The sequence below is a fragment of the Lissotriton helveticus genome, chromosome 8, assembly GCF_964261635.1.
Source record: "Lissotriton helveticus chromosome 8, aLisHel1.1, whole genome shotgun sequence".
Taxonomy (NCBI): Eukaryota; Metazoa; Chordata; class Amphibia; order Caudata; family Salamandridae; genus Lissotriton; species Lissotriton helveticus.
The window spans coordinates 1,623,520,505-1,623,546,944 of record NC_136069.1 but is presented as its reverse complement, the minus strand read 5'-3'; the positions used below and the strand labels follow the sequence as shown (position 1 = coordinate 1,623,546,944).

At 42.2% G+C, this 26,440-nt stretch overlaps 1 long non-coding RNA gene across 1 annotated transcript; it reads right to left on the bottom strand.

The window, feature by feature from the left end:
• Positions 1 to 281: 281 nt before the first annotated feature.
• On the bottom strand, positions 282 to 10,201 carry LOC144773574 (uncharacterized). The gene is made up of 2 exons (XR_013600011.1): positions 9,837 to 10,201; positions 282 to 4,341 (listed from the first exon to the last, which is right to left on the bottom strand). It is a non-coding gene; the product is annotated as an uncharacterized LOC144773574 (long non-coding RNA).
• Between the last annotated feature and the right edge of the window lie 16,239 nt (positions 10,202 to 26,440).

The window sequence follows — 26,440 nt, the reverse complement described above, 5'->3', positions numbered from 1 at the left end:
GAGCAGCTATTTATAGTGTTCCCACTGTCCTATTAATACCTCCTGCTCTCTCGCTATTGGGAATTTCCTAAGTACCTAATATCTACTGGAAATATCTTCTATTATATATGAATTATTATTAAGAACTGCCAAATTATTACATTCAAGAATTATTCCCTGATATGACTTACACTCTCCCCTGTCATCAGTTACCTTCTCAGAAGGGAATGTCCCATCCTTCTGTTCGTCAGCACCTGGCTAAAAAGAAAGGTTAACTCTATCATGGAAACAATACTCAGATGTAAAAGGGGTCTCTTTATTACACAACTAACAAGCAATATAAAGAACTGAAAAGTAAAGATGATTAAACATGAATGCTCTTTATGACACAATGATAGAATACAAAACAAAGAAAACATTGCATTATGAAATCATATGGACACCTAGCAACCTAAACATAGCTTGGAAAGTAAAGAAAAGAGTTAGTGTATGTGTGCACTATAATAGCAGGACAGACTTCACCTAGAAAGCAAAAAGGGGAGTGAATGATTAATTATATGTTGCAAACTAGCTAAGAATACCTCACCCTGTTAAGAAGGGTCCAACTGTCTTTTCCTCTCTCTGGTGGAATCAGGACTCCCTCCCCTTCACCATCACCAACGTGCTAACTTCACTCCACTGGTTCAACTGCTCTTCAGATATATAACTCCACCAACTGTCCTTATCAACTCCAAAGAATCGTCTCATCACTCCAACTGCCAGCTCCTCCTGGTTTCTCCAACAGACAAATCCTTCTGACTCAAACTGTAGCTGGCTCCTTCTCAGCACACTGCACGTTTCCTTCTGAGCATGTAATTCCAACTGCTCCAAAAACCATCTGCCCACTCTGCTCTCTTGCCCTCTGATAATATAGAATGCTCTCTCCTCATGGAAATTTCCAGCAGCAGGCTGCCTCCCACCAAAAACCTGTGCCAGCTCCCAGGCTCTCTGCGCACCTGCAGTGGCCACTTGTGTGTTGCGTCTAGGACCCAAGAGACAAACACATTCCTTCAATAAGAACCAGTCTTCACCGGCTCCTCACTAGTGAACAACAGGCTAGACTCTCAACATTACCTTTACCCTACAAGCATCTCAGGCAGCTGAGGCAAGAACAAATATGGCTTCTCTCTAGTTCAGGCCTCCAGGCCCGAAAAGAGGCAAATAAGGCACAGAATCATGCCAAAGCCAATAGGTAAATCCTACAAATAGGCACAAATAAGGCTGAGATAAAGGATTCATGAGTATATACTGAGATGGCTGTGGACAACAGTCACCATCAGTCCAAATAGGACAAATTATCCGGGCACTACATTCCACCCATGACTTTTGTCTACCAACATCGAAAGTATCAGGAAATCATGATGGACAAACAAAATAAACAAAAGCAATTTTAGAACAAAACATATCCAAAAGACCTGGCACACAAGGAAAACAACAACATAATGCAACTAAAAAACAAAGAACCAAGGGATACACCACCTTAAATAGGCCAAAACATCAGGTAACCAACCTAGGAACTAATCCCACTGACTTCTACCAACGATCCCTTAAGCTCAATGACAATCAGGAAGAACAACCCCATTTCTACAAAATAGCTGGTGTAGAACTATGCATATCAAGCAGGAAATCAGAGAAAAGTATCTAAGTGTGGTGCATATATTTATCTAGAAGATAAGCCAGACATAAATCGTCTGTCCAGAAGTCCCTACAACTGAAATAACTAAATTAATAGATTCAGATTTGAAAAAACAGAGTGATAGTATGTTGTGTTTCTATCAAGGACCCTAATTCGATATTCCCGATGTATTCCCCTATGTGGTTATAACAAATTACATCTTTATAAAGGCATAAGAATCATATCCATATTAAGTAATAGCCCATGCAGTCCAAATACGGCAAGGCTACTCCCCTAGACTACTAGAAAGTACAACGCATTCTTTAAACAAATCAAGCCTCCAGCAGCCCGGGAATCCCCCCTGCTTTTGTTTTGATTTGAACAAGAACTCCTGGAGTCCAGAAAGAACTGTTAGTTCTTAGTAACGTGTAATGTCCAACCTTACGTCAAACCCGGCACCTTTCAGGTATAAATATACCACTGGTTGCCTTAAGCAAACACACGGTGGTTTGGAGCAGAGTAGCTATCTACTTGCCCGGTAGCCCAGCTGATGCGAGAGCCGAAGGAAGCCGCCCCTCCCTTTTGACGCACTGAGAAAGACGCTGTCTTTTTCTCCAGCCGAGAAAACTCCAGCTCCGGTGTTTCCAGTCACCCTTGTGGGTTTCTGGGAGATCGAGTCCTGAGAGAGAGATACAAGACCTCCTACATTCTATTACCAAGGTACGGAGCTGACTAAACCCTTAAGAGAATTCTTGATTCAGATTCTTGGCAAAAACCAACTTAACTTAAACTGCTAGTTACTTACTCCTTCCCACGTATTAGGCTTAGGTCAGGTACACCGGGGTAGGCGTATTTAGAAGCACCAGTTGAGTAGGTTAGTCAATGTTTTTATGTATGTATATATTTTATCCATTTTAAAGTATCATATGGCTAAGAAACCATATCAATGCTTTTACAGTATTATTTCATAATACTACTTTTACTGTACGCACTTTACTTCATGATAAGTATTGCAATTGTGGCAATTCATTTCTCTTGCATGAGAAAGAAAACTGCTCAATAAAATAACACCTTTTATTGAAAACGCCCGTCTCTCTATTTCTCTGTACTCTGGTGAAACTAAGTATGCACGATTGACTGAGTGAAATAGCCGTCTATTGTTTTCACACGACTCTAGAGATACACTCTTTATTCTGAGGGAGAAAAGTAGTCATGTTTATGTGGTTGTCAGAAACTAATCCCTTCTTGTCTAAATCAAGTGAGTTAACTCTTTCCTGAACATTTGAGAAAGTTTCTAGTGACCTCTGAGCTAGCTGGCAAAACTAATTAAGTCTAATATAGTCAGTAGAGACCTAGTCGACCTCAGTCCTACGTCTACACTGCTGTTTAGATTATTACAATGCGCAGAGCCTATTGGGAATATAGGAACTACACTACAAGTAGACCAAGCCAAAGGCAATAGGCAGAGGTCATCATTCTCCTAACACAAAAACAGTTTGTGCCTAATCCCTCAGTATCCACTATGGAGCATATGTATGCACCACCACCCGGGACACTACACCTCAACATCCCATAGCTTACTATTCTGTGGCAAGACTGTCCTACTGAAAAACAGCAAAGGTATAGGACAGATAAGAACTAAATAATTGCAAGGCCAATTTACACTAATGCTAGGATAGCATAACATATTGAAATCAGGACATCATGATGGTGATTGATGTGTATCACAGGGCATCAGATCTCAAAAGCAGCTCACTAACTATATTGCACCCCATGACCCTCAAACATTAATCTTTGAATTTGTAACATTAGAAACATAATCAAACAACAGGGCAGGAAAAATAAAACTATCATTGGGGCCCTGTATCTGTTGACTGCAAGAGTGGCATCAAAACAAAATAATTAGCTTCTGAGTAAAGTCCAAATGTCCATGGAACATTCACTGAAAAATTGGACACAAGATTGCAGGCCATAAAACCATATTAATAAGGGAAATTTCACATTGCAGACTACTTGTATGATGAAATGCCAAACATGGAAAATATGATCACCATTAAATGATGGTGTCTTTCAGAGCTTCACTACATGAATGGGGAAAATGATCATTATGAAGCAAATCAAAGCTGTATCACTCAAACAGGGGCAGGAAATCTTGATATCTATAGCATTGAGTCTCTAATAATGCAACTGTGAATTCAACTGCCAAGGCAGCCAACTGTAGACTCTAATATGAATTGTAAAGTTCAGTCTCTAGCCTAAAAAGCTCTATTAAAAAGAAAGTCCTCTTCTGTGGAAAAAGGAGAAAAAATAAAACAAAACCAAAGCCTTCTCAAGGGGAATAGTTCACAGTTCCTTTCATCCTCACTTTTTAGGCAGTTCTCCTGTGTGAAAAACACACAACTCTCAAATTCTTTTCATGTGTAAGAAAAAGTTCTAAAAGGTATAATCCATCTTCATCTGTATTCCTCTGCCAAGGAAGAATCCCATCCGATCTGGTCATCTAGAAACATCGGCACCCGTCCGCCATCAGCCATAAGACACCGCTTTTCGCCGTCCGCTCCGGTCTGGTCTGGCTCCAGGCTTAGGGGGGGGGGGTTGGGGGGGCTTGGGCCCACTCACACCAAAATAACAAACAAAAATAAGAAACGAAAATAACAAAAAGGAAAGGGAAGGGGAGGGCCACACACACACCGGCATGATCTGGCAACCTGAAATGATAGACAAGCATCACTCATCTTACAAAAAAAAAAAAAAAAAAACTTCAATTCAAAAGCACAAATTTTTTTTTATTTCCCTCTAAGAACCTTGTGGTTTATAAAATCCTACTCTAAGTTTGGGGAATAGTTTAAGAAAACTACATGCATTATATTCTCTAAATTTGTTTGGCCAAAATCTAATTTTTCTTTCACAGCCAGAGGGGCTGGGTAGCTAACTTCACTCCTTTCTCACTCCTAGCTATCATACCCCTCCCTTCACTGCAGCTCTCCGCTGTCTAAAATTGGGTCGCTGCCAATGCTGATCTCACTGCAGGAGCGAAGCGCCTGCCAATTTTCTATTTACATTACTGAAAGGAAAACTATTCGTCTGCAAGCGTCCCTTATCTCTAGTCAAGGAAGCTTTCAGGGCCGACTGTGCTTATCACACTCCAAGGGCGAAGCGCCTGCCAATTTTCTATTTACATTACTGAAAGGAAAACTATTTGTCTGCAAGCGTCCCTTATCTCTAGTCAAGTAAGCTTTCTGGGCCACTGTGATGAGGAGCAACTTGACCCCTCCCTTCATGTCAACATCTTTCCGCTGAAAAGAATTGGATTATGGCCAAAAATAGCAAACAGGGATGTCTCTGCTCTCGTATTCAGCCCCTCCCTCACAAAAAGCTCCGCAGAGGAGAGAAGGCTTTGTGGAATGCATGCTTATCTCTTTCAAAGTCAGAACCTAGCTGTTCACAGACTGTGAAACTTAAGCCTTACGCTCTACTTTCTAAAAAATACTCTACACTTTTGTTAAACTAATTCAGACGAATTTAAACTAACATTTGTCTACAGCCTTATAAAATACTAACTTAAAATAAACTAAACACTCTAGCATTATTAACAGCTAAAGGGCAAAACTTTTAGCAACAATAAAAATCACATACAAAAATAACATGGTACTTCTTGTAACAACATTTGAAACAGCATCAATTTTAAAATGGGGAAAAAACATTTTTGGATTGAAGTTACCAAATTAGCTTCTGTTTATCAAGACTACATTCTCAAGTCATGTGATCTCCCGTAGGCAGACCACATTCCCTCCTACATCGTTCTCTTTAACATCTTTTAGTGCGCAAATTATACAGAGACATGGGCATTTATCTTTAGCATTCAGATTTACACAAAAAGGGGCAATTTGCTTTAGGGTAAAACACAGAATACATTTTCTGTTAATCCACACAACCAGTCACACCCAATTAACTGCAGCACACCTGGCGGTGCATTTTCCTTTTTAAAAACAAATTATAATGCACTGTTGGGATTACTTATTTCTCTGCACATTCCAATTGAAACTCCTCCACTGAATGTTTATTTGAAACCACCCGTGTGTACCTCGCAGTCTGACTAGTTGATTTATAACACTTTGACCTCTGGTTTAAGGTTTAAGGTTTGTTTATTGTACAGTTAATAAAAACTCACGATTTTAAAACGTACAAATGTTAAAAGTCAGTAATTTCTTTAAAACAAAAAGGAGCCATGGCTCGAGTATTTATGAATGTAAAAGTCTCAGCTTGAGTTGCGTAAGAACCAGTGGAGTTTACGTGGCCTTGATGCTTCCAATTATCAAGAACAAAGATAGCATGGGGTGTTTACTTTGTTATTATTTGGCTAATGCTTTAAGTAAACACTCTGGATTTTTCGTTTAGTCTTGTGGCCACTATGTCGAAATATTTTGTTGTTCTGCAATTTAGCTGAGTTTCTTCGGGATTAAAGCAGAGCATCACCGCCTGCCTACAACTCGTTATGACCTTCTGGTTCCATAGAGCCCAAAGTAGAGAGCGTCTTATGTCCCGAAGATTTGTGCATATGCAGATAATGTGTATAAGGTCCTCTTTCCCAGAAAGACAGAGGCGGCATTGATTTGCAGGGTTTTCCCTTGTCCATGGTGCCAGGTGCGGAGCTATAGGGATTTTGCCCAGGCGCATGGTAAGGAACTTCTTTTTTGTCTTCTGTGTGAGGCCCGTTGTTAGGTACTCTTGTGGTTTTAGAGCACTGTAACCTTTCAACATGACCCATCCGCGCGCTCTCTTGGCTAAGGTAGCTTTGCCCTCAATTGATGAGACCATCTTGGTTACTTTCGACACTACTTTTTTGAAGGTGCCAGGGTCAGTTGCCGACTCCCATAGGTCTACTAGACCTAGGATCTTCAATGATTCCATTAAATAGGTCCTTGCAGGTGAGTTGTCTCTGATGGTCAATTCAATCCAGAGGTGGGCGTTTAGGGATCCATGGTCGGCATCTCTGATTTTCCGCCAGGTTTTTATATATGCGCCTCTTCTCTCCACTGCTTGTTTCTGCAGGCCGAATTCAAGGCGGATTTGTGTGAGTGATGACTTCATGGGGAGATGAAATATTGCACTGTATGCTCGGCTGATGGTTTTGTCTAGTGTTATTGAGTCTTTGCCTCGCATGGACTCGCTGCCGTAGGTGAGCATGGGCTGTAAGCGAGCTCTTATTACCTGAAGGAGAGGGCCCCGTGACCGGTCGGGAAGTGCTTTCTGCAAAGGCTTTATCGATACGTGGAATGTCGTGCCCTTCCGACGTATGGCCTCTAGTTGATGTTTGAAGGAGCCGTTACCGTCTACTATGACGCCTAGATATTTGTAAGAGGCTACCTGGTCTAGCTTCTGTCCGTCCAGGAACCATGCGGGTTTTCGTTTTTTGTGGTAGTTCGTTGTCATAACTTTTGTTTTATTTAAGTTGATTGTTAGTGAATTCGTTTTTGAAAATGCATTGGTTTTATCCAGGAGGTGTTGGAGACCGATGGGGGACCGGCTGATGAGTACTAGGTCGTCTGCGTAGAGGAGGTTTGAGAGCGTGATGTTGCCTAGTCTTGGGGCATGGGATTTTACTGTCTCCAATTCGCCAGGGAGGTCTGCAAGAAAGAGATTTAACAGCATGGGGGCTAGGACGCAGCCCTGTTTCAGACCTTTGCTGGTCTTGATTTGTCTCGAAAGGTGCGTACCTGGTCCTAGTTTGATCCTGACCCAGGTGTCGGTGTGTAGCATTATCAGCTGCTGTAAGAGTGGGCCTGGAATTCCCCATCTGTCCAGCTTCCGCCAGAGTTGGTGTCGAACTCCATGGTCGAACGCAGCGCTGTAGTCAATGAAGCACATAAAGAGGGAACACTTGGAAGCTTTTGCTGCATTAGACAAAAGGGTTAGCGCCATGATGTTTTTCCAGGTACCCTGGCCGCTGCGGAATCCGGTTTGGGTTGCTGGGATGATGTTGTTTGCTGTTGCCCAGGATGTTAATTCCTCCAAAATAAGGCCCGCGTAGTATTTTGCCTCTGAATAAGACACATTTAATCCTGTTTCTTTTCATAGGTATATCCACACACAATTGTGGATACATATTAAGCAGCATGTTTAAATAAACACTGCTATGTCCGTGCAAGATGTCACCTCTCTACCAGCTAAAATACACTCTCTCCCCCAAGCCTGCAGAACCAAGGGGAATCCGGGAACTGATCTCCCACGTTTACACATAATACTTGTGCACATTTTTGAAACACATTTCCCTGAACAGTTGGAAAGGATCCAGCCCTTCCCTGCCCAATGGAATAAGCCATTCACAAGCCTTATTTACAAGACGCTATTCACAAGTAACTCAACAAGCTATTCACAAGCCGTATTTACAAGACGCTATTTGCAAGTAACTCAACAAGCTATTCACAAGCCTTATTTACAAGACGCTATTCACAAGTAACTCAACAAGCTATTCACAAGCCATATTATATAGAATACATTTCACACTTAATATTGCATAAGCCATGCAGCAAGCTCTGTACAAGCCTCTTTATAGAGAATACATTTTATAATACAAATAACTCATTCCCATGCAGGGCCATCATTAAGAACTGAAAGCCAACAGATCATTTCTCTCTATAATACAGTCCACCGCTTCCACCGTACAACTGACACAATGCCAAGATGTACACCATTTCTCTCTGCACTTTTCCTGGTCATGATGACAAGATGTAATTGGTTCCCTTACACACTTCTACCCTTCAATCCTGTAAGTTCAAACACCAAGATGTAAGCAATCTCCTTACACTCCACCCGTTCAATCCTGTAAGTCAGGGGCCAAGATGTAGTGCAGTACCACTACATTTCCTTACACTCCACCCGAGACTGTTCTTAATGTCAAGTGTAATGAAAACCATGACACTTCCCTGCACTTCATTCGAACTGTTCTTGATGTCAAATGTAATGAAAACCATGACACTTCCCTGCACTTCATTCGAAACTGTTCGTGACACCAAATGTAATGAGAATCATTAGATTTCCCTGCACTCTACCCGAAACTGTTCGTGACGCCAAATGTAATGAAAAACATTACATTTCCCTGCACTTCATTCGAAACTGTTCGTGACGCCAAATGTAATGACCAGATTTCTTGACCAAGTTATCAGCTCACCCAAACACCACAAACCCAGTCATCACGTTAATTCATCCCTTCCCAGGCCCTATTTACAACAGTACCTTGGGTACTTACCTGGGAATGGGGAACCCACAATATATACAAGCTTACACAGCTAATATACCACTAAATCCTATAGGAACTACGGAATTCCATCCTATATCCTATGATCTTACCTTATAGCCCCACAACAATCTGGCTTGGGCTAATCTACTCTGTCTCGTGTCGGAGAGCAGCTATTTATAGTGATCCCACTTGTAATCCCACGGCAATCTGACCTGGACTACTCTACCCTCTCACTCTTCGTGGAGCACCTATTTATAGTGTTCCCACTTGTAATCCCACGGCAATCTGACCTGGACTACCCTACCCCCTCTCTCTTCGGGGAGCAGCTATTTATAGTGTTCCCACTTGTAATCCCACGGCAATCTGACCTGGACCACCCTACCCCCTCTCTCTTCGGGGAGCAGCTATTTATAGTGTTCCCACTGTCCTATTAATACCTCCTGCTCTCTCGCTATTGGGAATTTCCTAAGTACCTAATATCTACTGGAAATATCTTCTATTATATATGAATTATTATTAAGAACTGCCAAATTATTACATTCAAGAATTATTCCCTGATATGACTTACACTCTCCCCTGTCATCAGTTACCTTCTCAGAAGGGAATGTCCCATCCTTCTGTTCGTCAGCACCTGGCTAAAAAGAAAGGTTAACTCTATCATGGAAACAATACTCAGATGTAAAAGGGGTCTCTTTATTACACAACTAACAAGCAATATAAAGAATTGAAAAGTAAAGATGATTAAACATGAATGCTCTTTATGACACAATGATAGAATACAAAACAAAGAAAACATTGCATTATGAAATCATATGGACACCTAGCAACCTAAACATAGCTTGGAAAGTAAAGAAAAGAGTTAGTGTATGTGTGCACTATAATAGCAGGACAGACTTCACCTAGAAAGCAAAAAGGGGAGTGAATGATTAATTATATGTTGCAAACTAGCTAAGAATACCTCACCCTGTTAAGAAGGGCCCAACTGTCTTTTCCTCTCTCTGGTGGAATCAGGACTCCCTCCCCTTCACCATCACCAACGCGCTAACTTCACTCCACTGGTTCAACTGCTCTTCGGATATATAACTCCACCAACTGTCCTTATCAACTCCAAAGAATCATCTCATCACTCCAACTGCCAGCTCCTCCTGGTTTCTCCAACAGACAAATCCTTCTGACTCAAACTGTAGCTGGCTCCTTCTCAGCACACTGCACGTTTCCTTCTGAGCATGTAATTCCAACTGCTCCAAAAACCATCTGCCCACTCTGCTCTCTTGCCCTCTGATAATATAGAATGCTCTCTCCTCATGGAAATTTCCAGCAGCAGGCTGCCTCCCACCGAATTCCTGTGCCAGCTCCCAGGCTCTCTGCGCACCCCCAGTGGCCACTTGCGTGTTGCGTCTAGGACCCAAGAGACAAACACATTCCTTCGATAAGAACCAGTCTTCACCGGCTCCTCACTAGCGAACAACAGGCTAGACTCTAAACATTACCTTTACCCTACAAGCATCTCAGGCAGCTGAGGCAAGAACAAAGATGGCTTCTCTCTAGTTTAGGGCTCCAGGCCCGAAAAGAGGCAAAGAAGGCACAGAATCATGCCAAAGCCAATAGGTAGATCCTACAAATAGGCACAATTAAGGCTGAGATAAAGGATCCATGAGTATATACTGAGATGGCGGTGGACAACAGTCACCATCAGTCCAAATAGGACAAATTATCCAGGCACTACAGATGCTCAGAAGGTTAATGATATAAAAAATAAGATTATTGAACGTCTGCAATTAATTACGTTGTACTCTTGGTTTTCAGCTATTTCATTCAGCAATTCTCTTTTATCATAATTATCATAATGCATCTTATTTTGTGTGTGCAGTTCAATGTGATAGGGAATTGATGATGGGCAACTTTTTGAAGACAAAATTGAGCCATTATACCGTGATGAATTAAAAGTCCACAGAAGATTACCTTAGCAATTCTATCAATGCAAGTTTTTAAGTAAAATGTTTGATGGAGGCTTTGGGAGTTTAGCCTACTTTCACATTCCCAGTAGTCCTAAGGCTTCTAGGATACCGATGTCCATCTATTCCATTGGGCTGGAATATCTTATTGTGTCTAACCTCTTGCTCCAAAAAGGGAAATATTATCTGAACAGAACTAGTAAAGGATTTAACCGCCTGTCTTATTTACATTTGCTGATGGGGCTGTTTTTTTCTTTTGCAGCGTTTCAACAAGGAAGCTACAATGACTTTTCAAAAGAAATAATCAATGCTAGAAGTTGAGGCCAAATCAGTGTGACCACATTTAATTTAATATACATGGCATGTGCAGGGAATTAATTACCATGGTTATGTGCGGGCAAGGGTCATGACTCACGAGAAGAGAAACTTTGAGTTAGTCATGAGTAAGGCTCCCAGTTCTCAGTTTTTTTACCACATTTTTCTACTTATTTTATTTATACATAAATGCAACAGAAAACAATCTATTTTTCAGTCTGTATTTATGTTTAAATATGGAAGGATACAGAAAACAGATTTTCTTTTGAATGATTGTCACTATTGGCAGACATGTGACACTACTGTCAGACATGTGACACTTAGGGGAGTTTAAAAAAAAGAAAAATATAACATAATGAAGCTTATACAAATGCAATAGTGTAAGCTGTTCTACACTACAAATGATTTCATATAACTGCACTGTACAAGGCGCCAAAAATGTTTTACTCTCCAAATATGGTTTATGCCATTACATTTTTATTTTAAAAAGAAAGCATTAAAAGAAAGCCAAGATACACCTCAGAATTCAACATTTTATGGACAATAAATGCTACTTCTGTCAACAGTCATTCTCCCTCATCCAATTGATGCTTGTCAGTGCTAAAACCAGACAGTCACTTATGGAGACCATGCTGTTTGTACAGAAGCAGCCAAACTGAGGAACTCTCTTCTTTGAGTTTGGTTTGCAGGCAGAAACAAACCTACTGTTTCAGACACTAACTGAAAACCCAGATTTTGAATAATTATTTTCCGGGCTTTATTTCTCAGACACTGGTTTTATAGCTTTCTTCCAAAACCAAGAAGCATTTTTTTTATGATAACTCTACATTTTTTTATGATAACTCTACAAATAAACCCTACCATAATATATAAAAGGAATTACATTTATGCGGTGAGGCAAAACACATTGAAATAGCATTGTGACTGTTAAGAGAGGTGTGTTTGTAGTATGTGTTGGGCTCAGACATTTGCAACAATTTTTTCTTCCAAGAAGCAGTTCGAGTCATGAGGTATAGTGACTCCTCCCTTTTTTGGCTGGGCACATGGGCACCAGCTCTTTTGCTCTTTTCCCCTCGGAGCAACCATTGTTTCTCATGATGAAATGTCAAAAACTTGGAATGAAATTAAATTTGATGTTAATCGTTGATAAAAATGAAGGCTCTGCACATCCACCTTTTTTCCTTTTTTCGCTAATATTACATTTATTGTATGTATGGAAGTGTGTACCATTGCGAAATACCACAGACTGGGAAACGTCTACCCAAAAGGAGCACCAACCTGATTTACTTTTTGCTCTAAACTAAGGAAACATTAGGTATACGTTTTACCATGCACATAATTGGTTTATGGACCACTATTAGGTCAGAGGTACAGCAGTATCTGTTGAACCTGCCATTTGACCGCAAACACCTCTTTGGACCGCAGGTAGACCAGATGTTTGAAAAGCTTAAGAAAGACATGGACATAGCTATGGGTATGAGTGTCCTTCAGACATCCACTCCTAGATGGTCCTTTTGGAGGTCACAGTAGAGGGGGGGCAGTAAGAGTACTTCTCCAGATACTTCTGCTTCCTACTAGGGGTAGCAGCAACAATATCACGAATATGCCTCGTTATCCCGCAGACTTTTCCCCCTCAGGGAATTACAACGCGGTCGTTACAACGACCACATTGTAATTCCGCATACCATTACCCCGCAAGTCGTAACAACAACTTGCGGAGGGGGGGTGCTGGATGTTGGAATAGTCTTTACTATTCCACTCCAGTCTGTGCAGACATTAGGGAAGGTGTTTGTTTTTAAATCCAACACCTTCTCCCCCCTCCGCAAGTCGCTGTTCTGACTTGTGGAGTAATGGTATGCAGAATTATAATGCAGTTGTTGTAAGGACCGCGTTATAATTCCCTCCGGAGAAAAAGTTTTACGGTAAACATTGTTTACCAAATATCACCAGTGGCCGGTGATAGTTATAAAATAGTAACAATGATATGGTCTAAAGGGTGAGAGAGAGTCACCGTAGGCAGAGCCACACTCCTCTGGCCATTAAAAGCAACCATCCCTGGGGGTCATATTAGATAAAGTGCCCTTAGGGTCTTATTTATTTATTTAATTCACAGCATGACCACTTTCACTTTAGCGGACGTGCTGCAAAAGCTTTCTTTATTTATTTTTAATACACTTTGTGTAAAAGTGCCCCATACTCACTTTCACTTTAATGTTGGCCACACCCCTTTCTTTAGATACTGCACCCACCGACGTGGTCTGGTTCCTGTTGCACATAACCTTGGCTGCAGTGCACCGACCTTACACTGCCTCACACAGAGGAAACAAATGAGAGGGAACATTAGTCTTGACTCTGTGCCTCATGGGAACAGTCCAACCCGAACTGCCAAGCCATGTCTTCCCTGGACCCGAAACAAGCATCCTGGGACCGGTTTCTGGCTAACAGCCCTCATCAGCCAGACTAGCTTGAATCCAGTGGCAAAGTGAGCAAGGGACCCTCACCTGGGCATACCTTGCCAACTTAGGGCAAACAAAGCAAACACAAGGAGATGATGGACACAGTGCTGAAACTTTTCAAACACTCACCCCTAGTCACAGATCTGGGTTGAATTCATCATCATTCTTTAGCTCCCTTTGCCACCCCAGTTCAGAAATAGCTATATGCAAATCAGTCTTGACCCTATGCCTGATGGGAACAGTCCAGTCCGAACTCCCAAGCCATGTCTTCCCTGGACTGTAAACAAGCATCCTGGGACTGGTTTCGGGCTAACAGCCCTCATCAGCCAGACTAGCTTAAATCCAGTGGCAAAGTGAGCAAGGGACCCACGTCTGGGCATACCCTGCCAACTTAGGGCGAACAAAGCAAACACAAGGATCTGATGGATGGAGTGCTGAAACTTTTCAAACAATCACCCCCAGTCACAGATCTGGGTTGAATCCATCATCATTCTCCCTGTGCCATCCCAGTTCAGACACAGCTATATGCAAATCAGTCTTGACTCAAGGGAACAGTTCGGGCTGGGAACAGTCCAGCCCCAACTGCCAAGCCATGTCTTCCCTGGACCAGAAAGGGCGCAGGGTCAAGACTGATTTGCATATGGCTGGGTCCAAACTGGAATGGCATGGTAGGCAAAAAAAGCAATGGATTTAGGCCCAGATCTCTGTACTGGGGTGAATGTTTGACATTGTTCTGCATCCTCTCCATCAATTGTTCTTTTTGCATTTGTCATCCCGAGTGGAACGGGTACGCCTAGACGTGGGTCCCGTGCTCTCCATGTCACTGGGATCAAGCTATCCTGGCATTTGAGGGATGAGATCGTGAAACCAGTCCTAGGATGCTTGTTTCCAGTCCAGGAAGGACCTGGCCTGGCAGTTCGGGCTGGACTGTCCCCATTGGGCACAGGGTCAAGACGGATTTGAATATGGCTGGGTCCAAACTGGAATGGCATTGTGAGCAAAAAAACGATTGATTTAGGCCCAGATCTCTGTACTGGGCGGATGTATGACACTGTTCTGCGTTCTTTCCATCAATTGTTCTTTTTGCATTCTTTTTTAAGTTGATGGGGAATAATTTTCCCAATAAAGAAAACCCTTTCTTCTAAACCTGCAACACATTTGGAAATTATACATTCCTCTTTCAATCCTGGAAGAAAAGATATTATTTCAAGTGTCAAAAGGGGTCAGATCAATGTTTGTGTATGCCCAACAATGTATATGTTTGTGGGCATTCACAAACTTACAAGGCAAACCACACCTTTTAACACCCGCTTTCCACCCTTCATTAATATTTACAACTGCTGATTTTGCCACACTTGCGGTGATGAGCTCCACAGAAGGAAGTCAATTTATGCATGTCTGGAACCACATTACATACTCATGGTTGATGCTAATGGTCATTTGTTTGGCCATAAAACTGTGTTTGAGCCTTGAGGCTTAAACACAGCTTGAGTCAGTGCTATGCCTGTACACTGCGAGTAGAGGTTTAGCACTAACTCAAACTGTGCATATAGTAAACAGTATACCTTCTACTCCACAGTTTAAAGGTAAATGTTGGGAGCTATATTATTTCTTCTATGTCTATGGCAAGCCAGTGTAATATATGCCAGGCACTTTAAAGAGGAAATACAAAGTAGTGCACTGACTTACTGGGTCTTCAACTACCACGCAAAGCTGGAACTGTTTCTGAGCAGGCATTATCCAAGGTCTTCACTCTAAGGGGGTCTACAGTGTCTGAATTTGTTGAAGTATGGCCCAAAAAATGGACTGAAAGCAGGCATAGGTGTCCTAAGGGGAATTATAAAAACTACGGCTGAAAACCCAGGTTACTGCTTAATTTCATCAATACCATGTATTATTGTGGACATAATGTTCAGCCATCATTATTGTAGGTTGAAGAGAAACAACACAGTCCAAAAATACATGTTTCTCTTCTTCCACACATGATGTATCCTAAGGGGATGCCCTATGCAGAGTTTCAACATTTCTAAAAACTCATACTGTTTGGTCTTGGTGCAACAAAATACAAATGACTGAAAGAAGTGTCCCTACTTCAAGGTCAGGAATGATGTGGTAATACAGATAGCTCATCTTTGTTTTTCTCTATGCAAACATATGTATGCTGTAAAACAAGTTATTCATTTCTATGTCAATGTGTCCTCCAATATGTGAACAAATATAAAAATGTGTGAAAAATCTGTATATCACTTAATGACATGCACCTCTTTGAATTCAGGAATAAGAATGGCCACTGGAACACCTTTCAATCGTCAAAGGAGCATCATTTCATCTGGTAATAGCACAGGATTTAAACCTTCAACATTTATCCTCATTGGTCTCCCTGGTATGGAGGCCTACCACATCTGGTTTGCTGCTCCATTCTTCTCAATATATATCATCATTCTTCTTGGAAACTGTACTCTTCTATGGGTCTTGCAAACAGCTCAGACTCTTCACAAACCCATGTACATTTTAATTTCTCAGCTAGCCATCAATGATCTGGCCATGTCTTCTACTGTCGCCCCAAAAGCACTGGCCATCTTCTTGTTTAATGATTCAGAAATTTATTTCAGTTCCTGCCTCCTTCAGATGTCCCTCAGTGCTTGCTCTTTATTTCTAGAATCCTCCATTCTTTCAGCCATGGCATTTGATCGCTACATTGCAGTGTGCAACCCCCTGAGATATTCCACAATCCTAACAAATTCCCTCATGGGAAAAATATCAGCAGTCACATTTGCCAGATGTATAATCCTGGTAGCCCCAGTACCCCTCCTAATGCTGAGACTGCCATTTTGCAGCCGCTACGTGGCTCATTCGTATTGCGAGCACATGGCGGTGGTAAAACTGGCGTGTGCTGATATAAGCATCAATAACCTGTATTCTTTAGCCGCTTCCTATCTGGTGGCTCCTGTGGACATTGCATGCATCGTATTGTCTTATTGTTTGATTCTTAGGGCGATTCTGCACCTTCCGCTGAGGGAAGACCGTTTCAAGGCCTTCAGCACCTGCGGCTCCCATATGTGTGTCATGTCAACATTCTACATACCATGGATTTCCATTACCCTGTTGCACAGGCTGAATCATCATATACCACTGTATGGTCAGATACTGGTCTCAAACACATGCTTTCTCCTGTCTCCAATGATGAATCCTTTAATTTATGGGGTGACATTGAAGGAAATAAGGCACAGGATGCATCGTATGTTTCAGAGGTTCATGTTGAAGATCAAGTTTTGATTCATGTCCTGCTTTTTACAGAAATGTATTATACTTTTGGAATGAATCTCAGATAACTTGTCCACATTCCCCCACATGCTAATATTCCTTGGTGAAATATCCCAATTCAGAATGATGTTGCCGCACCATTTGCTGATGATACAGTCACTGTTAGAAGGAAGCACCTATCTTCACTGGAGGATCATTAAACACAAGCATTGTATTGTCAACTATTTATATAGTTTAAGAGCATTTGATTCAACACTGCAGGACTGCAAAGAATGTCAAAATAAGAATTTAGCAAAGATGGTAAGAGACACTACATCAGGAAGTACATGAAATGCCACATGATGTGTACACATGTGTGACTGGAGAGAGCTGAATATGATTATGACTGCATCCATATACGAATGGGACCTTCAACTATATAACTATTTAAGGTCAACAAAAATTGGATGTTTGTGAAGAGCAGCAGTACAATAGTAAGAGGAGGAAACATTGCTTGTGATTGTGCATATTAGGTCTAGGTGTGGAGCAATTGACATGTTATTTATTGGCATTTACGAAGCAAGTGAGGCTAGGCCAGGTTTAATAGATTGTTCTTTAGTTTGACTTTTAAGATCCATAAGGTCACTTGATTTTTTTTCTGCATTATTTTGTTTTATATTTTGGTTTATTGACCACAGTGCCAATTGGTAACAAAGGGATGTTCTACAACAGGATCGCAAAATCCTGGGCCACATTCTGACATTCTGATTAATTGACCTGTTCCTCATCTTCCTTATCTGCGTCATCACTCTTACCTGCCACATTTTTGGAAACATATTAAAATGTCTCCGCATTTTCCATACAGTGTGTTATTGTTTAATCCAGATGTTAATTGTCCCTGTGATTATTCTTTCATCAATCCCATTGAATCTTGTTTCAAGAATAGAACCTCATTGTGTGTTACCACTGACACATATCCTCCCTCTGTTCTGATCAGTAGCGGCTGGTAATTTTACTGGGGTGGGGAGACACACACACATACAAACTTGCGCATACCCATGCATCCTCTTAAACACCCATTCACAAATCTCACTCACTCACAAATTTACATACATTCACACATACGCGCATGCACACAACAAGCACATAAAACACCCAAAACGTACCTTTGCTATTGAGAGGGAAGCTTCTGAGGTCCCAGGATGGTTTGGACTGTTGCCTTCCCTGACCTAAGGTCAGCCAATGAGGGAAATCAGCAGTCCCTCACTCATCACAAAGTGGAATGGGATAGGTGAGACTGTTGACCCCATCGCATTCTGTGATGACGTGTCACTAATTTACACTCTGCCCTGGGCACTTAATGGCTTAAAACTAAACCACCCAGGTCTGCAGCAATCAGTGACACTCCCCTTTATCACAATGGGGAGGGCCTTGAGGCACTTTTGTCAGGCTGAGAAGGTCACGCCTACTGGGCTGTGAAATCCTCAGCCTGGCAAAGGTCAGCCCAGGCAGCCAAGAGCATGCACATTTAGCACATGTCTATCTCCCAGCTGCCTGATCTGAACTAGAGAGTGCCTGTCAGGCTGGCCTTGTCTGAACTGTCATCCAGGATTTCACATCAGACAATGCAAATGAACCGTTTTCAACATTTTTGCACAATACCGATTTCCTATTCAATTTTTGCATCACATTGGAACAACTTAAAAACTGCACTGTTTCCATTGTTAATTTGCGCTTTTGCTATATTTTAATAAAGCAATAAATGTATACTTGCATGTTTTGTGCTGTAGTCAACTGTGTCTCAATTTCCCAAACATAATTGGCCTCATTCAGAACGAGTTGGTGCTGAGCAGGTGTGAATTTGCTAACTTGTCACTTCTACCCAGAGGCATCTTGATGCTGTATAAGGGAGGCACCACACCTAAATCCATTAAATGTTAATAATAACAGAGGAAAGAGGGACCTTGAAAACTAATGTGCCAGCAGGACCAGGGTAAATAAACCAATCTAATAAAGGAGCAAACTCTGCCTGGCAATTCGATGCAAACAATGCTCTAAATCATACATTATAATGTGCAAAAAGTCGCAACATAGCCCAAAGGATAAGAATAAATCTCATAGCTCAATCATTCACTTTGTGTTCGATGACATTGGCTCTCAGATCGGCCCGCGGATTGACTTGTGTGTGCAGGAGGACATGGTTGACAGGAACTCGACAGAGACATATTCCCTCATTTCCGTGACCATGTTGGATGTGGAGACCACTCTTAATTTTTAATGATGGTCATTGAGGTCCCTCATTGACTGGCCCATTGCTTATTTTTTTGGTGTCACATATTCCTCTCAATTCAAACCCGGCAGGTGAGCTCTAACCCACAGCCAGATCTGCCTGATGTGTGCATTGAACTCACAGGGGATCTTTCGTGTTTTTTTCCCCTGTTGGTCTTTTTCCTATCCTGTTCTTCTGCGCCATGAAGAAGGTTGACCTCAGAGTGAGGTCTTCCCCAAAACGTGCATTGGATGGAGGAACATGTGACCAAATAGTAGTTGAAGTTCTGTAATCCACTGCTGTATATACAAAAGAAGGATTTGTTATTTCCTAACCCTTTTTCCTGGTCTATCAAAAAGTATTCTTTACTGATTTTATTGATGTGTGTTACATATGTCTGAATGATTGAAGTGCGGGAGGGTTTGGTGAGTGTGAGTTATATTGAGATTGCACAGGGGTCATTGAAATCTGGTGGGTTTCTCAATGTATCTGCCAATGTAAATACTGTCCATTTGTTCTATTTTTTATGCTCTTTAAAAACCAAAATATCACTCTAATATGTTAATCAAATCAATACATTTGATGTTTTCAACACAACGTGAAGGATGTGAATGATAGAGCATTGAGATTTATTGTTATCCTTTTTGGCTATATAGCAAATTTTGCACATTATAATGTATGATTTAACACATTGTTTGGATTGAGGTGCCAGGCAGGGTTTGTTCCTTTATTAGGTAGATTAAATGTTAATGACAGTGGCAGCTGGGGAACTTTGAAATTGGTTTGATGCAAATAGCTTTCTTATACAGGAATGAGCAGAGATTGTGAGTGAGCAAGAGTTCTTGTAAAGGGGAGTGTGCGTAAACTCACAGCCAACTGGTGACTATCGCAGAACAAATTTCAAATAGATCAGCCGAAAATTCTGAGGATTTTAAAGAACCTTTCCAATAAAGACAAACTTTACCACCCACTGGATTGTTGAGCTTGGCCTCCCTAACAAAACCTTTTTTCACACTGTACACATCATCGTTCTTCGCTTCACTTTACCAATCCCGCTTCTTTAGGACCAGATTTATCAATCTTTCATTCAACACAATGCAGCAAGGTCCTTGATGCGCTGCGTGAAAGGGCACGAATGTGCCATATTTACCAATATCTGATCCATTCCTGTTCTCTATCTACGCTGGGGCACAATCTGACAAAAGAAGACACCCTTGGTTCATAGTGCATGAGTGCCTGCATTGCAGGCAGGATTGTTATTGTGTAGAAAGGGACACCTTAAGTGTGCTGCAGATTGCAGCACACTTAGAAAGGAAACAATGGGGAAAAATAAATATATTTCTTCTTGTTCCCCCTGCCATGGGAAGGCGTAGCAATTTGATACATTCCCAGGTTTGCCAGTCTTGGAAAATGGGGAAAGTGCTAAAATCCATTGTTTGTGCATGGGGACCTCCACCTTGAAATGCCTTCCCAGATCAGAGTAAGGCAGGACAGTGACTCGTGCGCCCTTGCCTTTCTCTAGATTTACCAACCAATGCAGGACCATGCAAGGTGGCCTTGTGCTGCCTGGTAAATCTGACTGAAGGAAAGCCTGATACAAAGGCAATGCAATCCTTCGATAAATCTGGCCCTTGTGGTATATTATTCTCACATGTTACAACTAAATTTCTACTCAGAAGGGAAAGGGTAGAATTATCAACATTTTTACAAATGACAGGATCCTAAGTTAATGCACCAGGGTCACACAAATGCCCATGGCTCATTGTTGGATTTGGTCCTCTCTGCAGGGTAGCTCCAAACATTTTACCTGCACACCACATATTTTTCTGAATTCTCTTTGGTTGGCCTTAGAACTCTGCATTTAGCACTGCTGACCAGTGTTAAAATGATTGTGCTCTCTCCTTTAAGCATTCGATGAATGGCTTACACCAAATTGGAACATTACATTTATTTATAAGTCCCTAGTGAAGTGGCACTACAGATACACAGCACCTGTAAATTAAATGATATAAGTGAGCCTGCAGCTCTCATTGTGACACCCACTTACATAGCCCTGTAACACGTCTCAGGCCTGCCGTTATAGCCTGCTAGCAGTTTAAAACTGACAATTCGACTTGGCAAAATAACCCCTTTGCCAAGCCTAAATGTCACTCTTAAGGTAGGCCCTAAACAACCCTTAGGGCAGGGTGTCTTCTAATTAAAAAGTTGGACATGTGCTTTTACATGTCTTGATAGTGAAAAACTACTGTGAGGCCTACCTCTACCATAGGATATCATTGGTTTTCTTATTGTTATATATTGTGTAAAGTGCTAACCTTTGATTGGGAACAGGAAGGAAAGTCGTGTTTGTTGAGGAATTGTAATTTAAAATCCTCTCGGCAAAGTCAGATTTTAAGTCACAATTATTAAATGCCACTTTTAGAAAGTTGGCATTTATGTGTCTTACCCATTTTGTGTCTGCAGAGTGAGATTGGGTCACATGACTAAGTGTGAGTGGGAGTTAGCCATTGAATATTCCTCCCAGACAGCCACACAGTAGAAGGATTAGGTCTGCCTGGATGGGTGATCTCAGGTAGGATAGGAGGCGTAGCTGGGCACAGCCCCACTTGTACTTCAATGACTATGTCCTGCTCTCACACAGATGACTTCACAGTAAAATTTTGTGCCTCTAGCCAGGCTGGAACCAGGACAGGAAGACAGGAAATTCCAGACACCTCTCTGGGGATGAGCATCAACATGTTTCTCCCTCTTTAAAGAAGTAACCAGGAAAAAAGGGGACTCTCAAACCCACTTTGTTGACCTGCAGAAGGACTCTCAGAGGACTGCCTGCTGCTGTGATCTGCTGTGTACTTTAGTTAACTGCATTGCTGCATCAGGAAGGCCTGCTTTGCTGCCTGAAGCCTTCCTTGAACCCGAGAGTCTGCCCTGCAGTTTGAGCTCTGCACTTCATCTTGAATCCAGGACAATCAGACACGACCCTAAGGGCTAGTTTGCTGGCATCCTGTTTAAAGCCACAGGAAAATAAAAGGCATCAACCATCTTTAATTCAAACCTGGGCTCAGCCTCTGTGAGACCTGTCTCATAGAGGTGCTTCACCAGCCCTTAATCATTGGATGTTGTGCTAAAGGTGTCCAGATTGTCAAAAACGAAAACTGAGGAATTCTGACCCAAAAGGGCTCTTAGTACCAGAAGGAGGCCAAGACCAACCTGCTCGCCTATCCACCTGAGGTGCATCCCGGGTCAGATTGACTTTGCAGTTTCTCCCACTATGTTCTTCTCTGCAGAAGCAAATTCTATTCTGCAGTCCTTTGCCAAAGGGGTATCTGACCTTTTGGAACTGTCTTCAGCTACAGCCCTCTGCCTAGTACTGCTGGCGACTACATCCAAAAATAGAAATCTTCTCTGCGGCATCGTCCCAAGGCTATTCGACGACAAAGCTCCCTTCTTGGACACCCTTCTGCAGCCTTGCCTCGCTTGAATTTACCTTCTCAAACACTTTTTCTCAGAATTTCTTTTAAGTCCGGAGGTAAGCGAATACCGGGACCAATCCACTTCTTGTATCATGCACTGGGCTGCAATCAGATAGGGATTGAATGGCCAAAACCTCGGAGAAAGTGAGAATGGGCCTTTCCTAAGAACCAACATATGTGTATTCTTGTTTGTTATAAATGTGTAATAATGTTGTTTGTTAGGCTTTTTTTCAAATGTTTTTGAGTTCTCTTTTGAATAGTCCCCACTTTCTCACTGATATGCCACTATATTCTAACTCAAACTTGTTGCTGCTAATATTTGGGTTGGTAATGGCCACTAAGCTTTACTAATTTTGCATGATGTCTGTTAGTGGGGTAGTGGATTCACAACCATTAACATGGATGTTTCCACCTGTGGCATCGTTTTGAACACTGTCAGAGTGTTTACTCGTGGCTGTATCTAGTGCATGGTGTGTGATGAGCTGTTTTTCCCACTCTTGAAATCATGTTTTTGGTTTTTTGTAATTAGGTACCTCCAAACACTGACGGTAGTTATTAGGCAGTCCGATAATGTGGACTTGACAATCCTGTTTGGTATCCCCAACTTTTATGGTTTGGGATTTAATGATTTTACTCAATCCTCTCCTCTCCATCAGACAAGTAGATGCTCCCACAGTAGCTCATGTGATAATAAGGCTGAACGTGTACCATGCATTTACATTACATTTTAGTACAACCCGTTAGTCCCTCAATTCGTGGGTCAGGTTTATCGAAGACAGAATATCAAAGGGTCACATTATCATGACCAGAGTACCAAGAGTAAGTATTTTGTGATCGGAATATAAAGGGTCAAAATGTGGAAAGGTATATTGGTATAGTTTTTCCAAATCGAACTTTACATATATGTATATTGGAAATATATATAGCTTCAAGGTACATAGATGTAGAGGTACACATATTTAACCTAAGCCTCCCTCTGTGCACCTAACTCTTCACTATTTTGTTCGTCAAATATCTTGTCACAAGGGGGCCATTCACAGAACTAATCTGAGACAAAATCCTGAACTTGCTACTGTTGGTATAGACAGAAGGCATTTAGTAGTAGTAAAGTTAGGATTGATAACTTTACAGCTTATAAACTGAGACAAAATCCTTACTTTATGACGTTTGGTATTCACAAAAAGGATTTAGAAGTAGTAAAGTTAGGATTCCTAACTTTAATACTCCACTCTGAGACAAAATCCTAACTTTACGACTTTCGGTATTGACAAAAGGGATTTAGTAGTCGTAAAGTTAGGGTTCCTGTTAGATCTGGGGGTCTCTAGTTGGCAGAGATAGGTACCACTGTCCAAATAGGGACCCTTGCATCTAGTCACAGTAGGGGGGATGCCCTCTTTAGATAACCTCTGCTCACCCCCTTGGTACCTCAGCACGACAGTAACACATTGAAAACACCACAAATGGATTCCACACAAGTTTAGAAAAATAAAGTATCTTTATTTAAACTACAAACAACCAAAATGAAAAAAATCCAACATACACAGTTCAAGAATATGATTTTAAAAGAGTTCTAAGGGTTAACATCAAAATAATCTACAGTTGCGTAATTTTCAGCCTGTAGATAAGACCAAAGTTCCTAGCGGCAACGGCAGCGTTGAAAAACAAGTGATGCGTCACTCCTGAGACCCTGGGGAGGCGATGCGACAACCCCGCTGCATTCAGCTGGCGTGTAGCAACAAATCCGGTCTGTATGTGGAGCGAAGCGATACATTGTATGGATTCCGGGGTGTTGGTTCTCCGGTAGGAAGTGTCTCGCACAGGCATGATGCGATGATCATCTTCTGCCGCGGCTCCTAGATGCGTTGCCGCTGAACTCTGCGGTGATTTTGGCAGCAGCGGGATGCAGTCCGCAAGCAAGCGGTGCAATGGTTCTCACAGCGACGACAGGCTACACAATGACATTCGCAGCAACAGGAATCTTCCCGCACCAGGGCGATGCGCTCCGCAAGCGAACGATGTGTCCGTTCTTGCAGTGGCAACAGGCGCGGTGACGATCTTCGCGGTGACGGGAATCTTCTTGCACTGTCGACGATGCGCTCCGAAAGCGTGAGATGTGTGCAAATTGTAGATTTTCCTCTTTTCTTCTTGTCCAGCTCCACAAAGAGCAGAAAACAACCTCCCGAGGCCCCACAAACGGAACAACCACTCTAGGCAGGCAAGAACTCACACAGCAGAGTTCAGGGGGAAGCTGGGGGTGAAGTCCTTTTGTTCCTGGGACTTCTTAACAGGAGGCCAGCTCTCCTCAGGCCCTTGGAGATCTTTTTAAGCAGGGGACACAGCAACAGCAAAGTCCTTCCCCTCTCCTTGGCAGAATAGCAACTGCAGGTCAGCCCACTAACACACAGCAGGACAGTCCTTTCTCTCAGTCTTCCAGCGTTTCTCCTTGGCAGAGGTTCCTTCTTAATTTCAGGATTATCTAATATTCTGAAGTCTGGGTAGCCCTTTTCATACCAATATTCCCTTTGTTCTCTGAGGGCAGAGAGACCTTGGCCTAGTCAGAACCAGTTGTGGTCAATCCTGGAGCACTTTGTTTACTTGATTTCTTCTTTCCTTTCAGAGAGAGCGGCAGGGTCGTCACTCCTTCAGCAGGAGGTGGAGCCAGCATTGTGGAAGGCAGGCACAGCCCTATTCAGGCCCAGGTGCTATCCCCTCCCACCACTCAAGATGCAGATGGAGTTATTCAGCCTAGGAATGACACACTCAGCCTCTGGGAGCCACCCCAGCCCCTGTCACTCACAAACCAGACAGTCAATTCACAAACAGGCCAAGGCACACAGAAAGGTCAGACTAGAAAACAGTCACTTTCTGAAAGTGCTGTTTTCAAACACAGGATTTAAAAAACCATCCTTCCTAAAAGATGTGTTATTAAATTCTGAGTTCAGAGATACCAGAATGTAATGTTCAATCTTGCTCCTATGGGACGATATGCAGGTAAACATTATACAAAGCATTCCCCGTTATAGCCAATGAGCAAGATAGCCTTTCAATAGTGAAAAACGAAAATGGCTGTGATTTACTACCAGAGCATGAAACCCACACTAGTACATGCTCTACCTTTCACATACACTACACCCTACCCATGGGGGTGCCTAAGGCCTTCCATAGGGGTGTCTAATGTGTATAGAAAGGGAATGGTTAGGCCTGGCCAGTGGGGACACTGGTCAGGTCAGCGTGGCAGTTAGCAACTGCACACAGGCACTGCGGTGGCAGGCCTGAGACACCATTTTAGGGTTACTCATGTGGGGGCACAATCAGTGCTGCAGAGACCCACTGGTAGCAGAGACCCACTGGTAGCATTTGAATCTCCAGCCCTGGCACACTCAGTGCACTTTACTAGGGACCTACTGATGAAACAAATCTGTCAATCATGGATAACCAAACTCAATAGCAATTTACCTAGGGAGCACTTGCACTTTGACACTGATCAGCAGTGGCAAAGTGCCTAAAGGATCTAAACCAGCAAAAATGAAATCCAGCGCAGCTTCAAAAACACAGGAGGTAGAGGCAAAAAGTAGGGGGAAACCACGCCAAAGATGCCAGGTCTAACAATTCCTAACTTTACTACTGAAAAACGGACACAAATTCCTAACATTATGACTTCCGGTATTCACAAAAGGCATTTAGTAGTAGTAAAGTTAGGATTCCTAACTTTACTACTACTAAATGCCTTCTGTGAATACCAAAAGTAGTAAGATTATGATTTTGTCTCAGATTACTTTTGTGAATCGGGCCCAATATTGGAACCCTTTAATAGTCTGCCTTTGTTATTCCCTTGTACAAGCGTCCATCTAAGACTTCG